This window comes from Primulina tabacum, chromosome 7 (assembly GCF_025594145.1).
Source record: "Primulina tabacum isolate GXHZ01 chromosome 7, ASM2559414v2, whole genome shotgun sequence".
Classification (NCBI taxonomy): domain Eukaryota; kingdom Viridiplantae; phylum Streptophyta; class Magnoliopsida; order Lamiales; family Gesneriaceae; genus Primulina; species Primulina tabacum.
The window spans coordinates 22,674,666-22,681,329 of record NC_134556.1 but is presented as its reverse complement, the minus strand read 5'-3'; positions in this window follow the sequence as shown (position 1 = coordinate 22,681,329).

Sequence of the window (6,664 nt, the reverse complement as noted above, 5' to 3'; positions counted from 1 at the left end):
AATCTTCAAATCCAAACTTGAGTTTAAGATTAGTCCTTGTCAAGGAAAAAAAGTTACTGCATTCTTTAATCAAAAAAATTAAAAAACTTTGACCCATATCTGTTTCATATTTCATGTAAAGTTCAGAAAATTTAAATTACGTAACCTGAATGCATGCAACCTTGAATTTTATTTAATCACGAGTTTATTTATTTTTATGCATTTAATGCATAATTATTGCTTGGTTAGGACTTATTTCACGTTTATTTTAAAGTTCACGCATTATGGTTTCTAGACGCATTTCGCGCTCGATCGAGGAACGGAACCGGAGATTTATCAGGAAAATATTTTTATTGAATGATTAATTTTAATTAATTAATATAAGATGTTTTAAGTGTATTTTTCAAGAAATGGGCTTTGTTGGGTATTTTACATGCCGGAGTATATTTTTAATCAGTACGCAAATTTTACCAATTCGAAGGACTTTTGAGGGCTCGGGCAATATTTTCAAAAACGTACTAAAACGAAATATTTTCGTTAATGTTTATGGGCTTGTTGGGTTTGTTTTATGCTAAATTGGTCCAAAACCCTTTTAATTTTTAATTAGAGCCTATTAGTGTAACGTCCGAAAAATCAGTCCACGTAAACCGCATGCATGCAAAATTATTTTAATTGCTTAATTGTTTTATTTAATTGATTTTAAATGCTAGCATGATGTTTATTATATGATTAAATGTATAATTGCATGATTAAATGATAATATGACATGCTTACATGAAATTAAGGATTTTACACGAATATTCGATAATAGGCAGAGTAAAGGAGACCGGGGATGACCAAGACAAGGATATGTATTTTTAATTAATTAATGGAAAGGCTTCCTAATATGATTTAAAAATGATTTAATTTTTCTAAAAATGTTAAAGTTCGAATTATTTTACGAGTCGAGCTCGATTTTTCCCGGGAAGCCGGTTTTGGGCAAATAAGGAGTTTTAAAAGAGCAAAAATATTATTTTATGGAAACTAATTTTATAAACTTTTATTAATTAGTTAATTAAGTGTTATTGGAACCAATTTAATTAATTTAAGTAGGCCCAATTGCTCTTAAGATTGCAAGCCCAAAATCAATGTCCATTAGCATGATAATTAATTATAAATAAGCTACCTAGGCTTTCAAAACACCATAATTTACCCTACAATCAGCCGAATTCACCAAGCACACACCTACATCAATTTCGAAAATATTGGGAAGAAGAAAAGCTAGGATTCTTTGCCGTCCGGTCGTCCGTCTTCGTACACTCGCCAACGATCGAATAATCGAGCGTTATAAACGTAAAGGCACGTTTCCTAAACTCTTTTAACATCATACAAATCATAATATGTTTGTTTTAATTGTTTATGCTTGAATAAAATAGGTATTCAATAATTTTTACGGTAGAACGTTTATACGATGTTTTTACGTTTTTATGAAAAAACGTTTTTTAATCCAACGATACGCTTCCAAGGTAGGATGTTAAATGATTGTAACATGATCAAAAGATGATAAAATTAAAAGAAACCAAAGCTGGAACCGTGGGCAATAATCCAAAAAGAAGGGCCGTGAGTTTAAAAAAAAAGTGTGTGTATGCTGGTTGGGGTTCAAGGGTTCGGTGGTTTTGCATGGGGGCAAGGTGACTCGTCCAGTTCTGGGTTAGGGGCAGGGTGGTCTCGGTCTAGGGCTGGGTTGGATCCTAGGGTGGCTAGGGTTCGAGTTCTAGGCTTGGGGAGGAGTCCACCCGAAGTGGGACTCCTCCCATATTCACGGGCAGAAGATGTTGGGGGAAGAAGAGGGGCTCGCAGCTCGGTCTGGGGGCGAGTTAGGTGGTTCATCAGGGTCCAAGGGTCATGGGAATGGGTCGGGCCAGGGGCTGGAGTGGAGTGGTTGGCTGCTGGCTCGACTGGAAGGGGGTTAGCATGAGGGAAGAAGGAATGCGCAGGCTGTTTCCTTGGATATAGGTGCTTCGTGCTTGGGGTTCCAGGGGCTGGGCTGGTCTGGGCATGGTCCAGGGGTGGTCATGGTCGGCTGGGCTTGGGTGTGGCTCGGCTGGAGGTGATCTAGGTTGTCTAGGAGTCTACTAGCGTGAGTTAGAGAAGGGTTCAGATTTTGGGTCACGGTTCCAGGGGGTTTGAGTGAGCCAGGTCTAGGTTCTATGGGCTGGTCTTGGTCAGGAGGGTGCCTGGATGGGTTGGCTAGGGTTTGACTCGAGGTGGCTTGGGCGTGGCTCGAGTATTTTGGGAGATGGCTCGGTGTGTACGATTATGAGTCAATTTAAAAAATTAAAGAACTAAAATTGAATCCATGGGTCCACGGGTGTGGCTCATGACTTGGAAGGGTAGAATAAATACTAAAAATGTTATGTTTTAAATTTGGGATCAAAATAATGAGTTTTGGAATTATTCGGGATTTAATCGCCTCACAAAACGCTAATTAAAGAATTAATTTAAAAACATAGTTTTATGCTTTATAAAATTATGAAAAATTATATTTAAGCTTAAATAATTATTTAAAATAATCCCATGTCATTAAATGTGAGAAAAAGATAAATTTGATAATTTTTACGTACAGGGGCAAAACTAATCTTTTTACACTTAAGAAAATACAAAAATGCTTGGCAGCGTCACGAAGTATCATAATGCTTGTAAAATGATATTTTATGATTTATTATGATGATTTTGATGATAATATGTATTTTTACGATTTATGGTAAAGCTGTGCAATTTATATTGTTTAAAATGCTATTTTTGGAAAGCTGTCTTATTTTATGATTTTTAAAGAAAATAAAAAATATTTTGAGAGATGTGAATTGACTGTGATAAAAAGATATGATATATGACTTTGTGGGGATGACGTGAGGGCAAAGGCCCTAGAGGGAACCCATATACGGGCCAAGGCCCTAGAGGGACCCCGTTTACGGGCCAAGGCCCCAAAGGGACCCCGTGTATGGGAAAAGGCTCCAGAGGGGCCCCAACGATCGTATTTTGACGGTGGAGCCTAGTGCACACCCCCATGGACCATGTGGATCTAAGACTATAGTCGACCAAAGGATAAAAGCTAATCACTTTCAAGGATCAAACTTCACCCAAAATGATATACGATTGAAAGCTTATGATTAAAATGATTTTATGATATATGATTAAAGTTATTTTTAAAAGATTTTTTTATGCTCAAAGTTATTTTTAAAATGATTTTACTATTTATGATTTATTTATTCTCAATTGATTTTTAATGGTTTATTTATGTTCACAAGATTATTTTAAATAAAAATATGATTTTTAAACGCAAGTGGAGGTATATGTATTATTTGTTATCCATGTTTAGAACGTGTTGAGTCTTTAGACTCATTAGGTTTGTATGATGCAGGATTTGATGATTTTTGGAGGCGGTGACGATTGAGTCGATCGAGTGCAGCAGCACACACCTTAGGGCCTTTATGTTTCCGCACTAGCTAGATAGATTTATGATTTAAAGATTTATGTTAATGATTTTTATTAGAGATATTTTTATGCTTTAATTTATTTTTAGTGATCTTTTCAAAGGTCGATTTAGGAATTTTGGTTAGCCGATGATTTAGGATTTTATTTTATGCACTTGAGATTTAAATTGTTAAATTATTATGATTCATGATTATGTTAAATTATTTTATTTATTAATTTAGAATTTATGATTTAAGATTAGAAAAAAATATATATCGAGGTCGTTTCAATTAGTGTATTAAGTTCCTACTTAAACCTAATTATCTAAACCCTAACCTTACTTAAATCATATTGGCCGCCCCTCCCCTCCATCAGCAGCCTCCCTCACGTGAAAAACCAGCAGCCAACCTTCAGCAAGCTTCAACCTTCGAGTTTCTTCAAGCAAGCCTCCTTACCCGCTCCTCCGGTGTCTCCCCGACACTTGTTTCTCCTAGTTTTTGTTCATAAATCTTGAAGGCACGCTTGTACCTCATTTCCTCTTCATTCACGCCATAATATTGCTGTCATTTATGTAAAAGCATGAGGATTTTGTTCGGTTATCATGGGGACTCTTTTTACGCAAGTTCTTGTTGTGTTTGTGCATTCTTGTGTTGTGCTTTCATGTTTTCTTGATGTTTATTGAAAGGGGCTGCTATTTTATGATGTAAAGAGGTGTGTGCACGTCTAGGACCAAGGGAAACAGGAGCTGGAGTCACGTCTTGGATGAGTTATAGGGTAACCTAGGTGAAACATATCGGTTAAGGCTCGATCGGTTGAAGGGTTTTGGGAACTAGCGAACGTGAGCACCGTGGGGCTTGCATGGGGATGTGGCCAAAATTCATGTAGTTCTAGTAGGGTCCTAAGGTGGGCTAGGAGGGGCTGGTCTCGACGGTTGTAGGCTAGGATCGAAAATATGGGAAGAGTTGAGCCTAGGTTTTCGATTGAAGAGTTGCATAATTTTTCCATCAACGTTCAGGGTGTGGTCGAGAGATTTAGGGGTCTGGTCTTGAGGGTTTTAAGGATGTTAATGCTTTTATAAGGTGTGGTAAAAGGTTGGGCGAAATTTGGTTAATTTTCGGTCGATTCGGGTTAAAACCGGGACCCCGGTTCAAGTTTTAAAATAAATCGATTAAGTTTTGAAACGGGCTAGAGTTTACGTCTAAGAAACACTTTTAATTATGTTTTGGGATGTTTTAAGGAGTTTGGTAAGCTTCGGGTCGAAAATTTAGAGGTCTAGGGGTAAAACGGTCATTTTGGGTTTCTGGAGGTAAAATGGTCATTTTGCACCTGGGGTGAGTTTTTAGTCTCGGCAAGCGTCATGAGCACAAATTTTTCATGCTTTTAAATGTTTGTGCATCATGAATATGATTTTTTTGAAATTATGAAAATTACGTTGCGAGCTTGATTTTAAGAAAAGTTTATGTATATGCATGTTTTATTAAGTGATGAATATGATGACATGTTTTGAAGGAAGGAAGTTGGTTATGACTAATACAAATATGTTAATACGAACTCGTACATGTTGATATGATGATATGAGCTATGGTTATTATTATATTTTGACAGGTTATGATTATGCATACGAGTTTTTTATGATCATGAATTGTATATTGAATACGGTTTTTTTCACTGCTGCATCATATGTATATGTATTTGATATCACGGTACAGGTGTGTTGAGTCTTTAGACTCACTAGGCGTGTATGATGCGGGTGAGCATTTGGATGAGGAGACTGGAGGTGCCGAACTCTGAGTAGGCAGGGCTGGATGTGTGTGCACGACCCAAGGACCATACTTTTCCGCACATCACGATTTCATGATTTTTGAGTAAACATGATCATTTTATACGTTATTATGTTATGATGTTGATTTTCAGATTTTACTCGTTTAATTTCATTCCTGCATGGTTAAAGGCCGAGTTGGCAAATTTTAAACTATAGTATTCTATTGATCGATTGTTTACGATTATTTTTAAAAGACATATTTTCAGTAAGGTTGCATGCATGCAAAATAGTTAAATATTTATTTTCTAAAAATGAGCTTGTCAAAAAAAAATTAGCAGCATTTTATATTAGTAGACGTCACAGTTGATATCAGAAGTAAGAGTCCTGTATAGGATTGTGCTACCGCCAGCTTTTGCAGTTCAGTCTTCAAGCCTCAAGCCTATAAGTTTTAAATGATTTGCTGTTATCACCTACATATTTATATGAGATACGTTTTACGACGATTTACAGTGCATGTTTAGCTGCTTTGAATTAAGGACTTATTATTTTGAAAAACTATATTAAATTGCATGATGAGTTACATTTAAAATTGGACTGTATTAAGATATCATGCCTCCCAGACGTGATCCTAGTGCAGATCGTCAGGATGAGATTCCTGGAGGCGGCAGAGGCACTCCGCCACCACCCCGCCGCCAGGAGATTCAGCTACCTGAGTACTAGAGGGGATAGCTAGACTTATGGAGCAAGCCCAGCAGGCTCAGCAAGTGCCCCGACCGCAGACTGATGTTTATGAGCAGTTTAGACGGCTCAACCCGAAGGAGTTCGGTGGTACCACTGATCCATTCTTGGCAGAGGGATGGATTCGATCACTGGAGCTTCACTATGAGTATTTTCATATGAGAGATGGAGATCGGGTCAGGTGCGCCATTTATATGCTGAGGGATGATGCATCCCTATGGTGGGAGGGAGCCGCTCATTCATTGGACTTGGCTACTCTCACATGGGACATGTTCAAGGAGATATTCTATGGTGAGTATTTACCAACTGATGTCAGGGGCCGCCTGACGAGGAAGTTCATGAGTCTCCGACAGGGGACTTATCCATGGTGGAGTTTATCCGTAAGTTTGATAGTGGCTGTCATTTTGTGCCCCTTATCGCTAGATATGCCGCTCAAAAGCTGAGGCATTTTATGGACGGACTGAGACCCACCCTACGCCGAGATGTTATGTTGATGAGACCAGTGAGTTATGACGAGGTAACCGCCTGTGCTTTTCAGGTGGAGCAGGCGCTGCGAGACATTGATTTTGAGGTGCAGCGGAAGAGACATAAGACTCAGTCTAGTTCACAGCCGCAAAAGAAGCAGTTTACATGGCCACCAAGGCAGCAGGGGCAGTTGGATCCCCAGGGACAGTTTCAGAGGCCTGGACAGCAGAAGCCACCTCAGGCACCCGAGGCTCCTAAGCCGGCGGG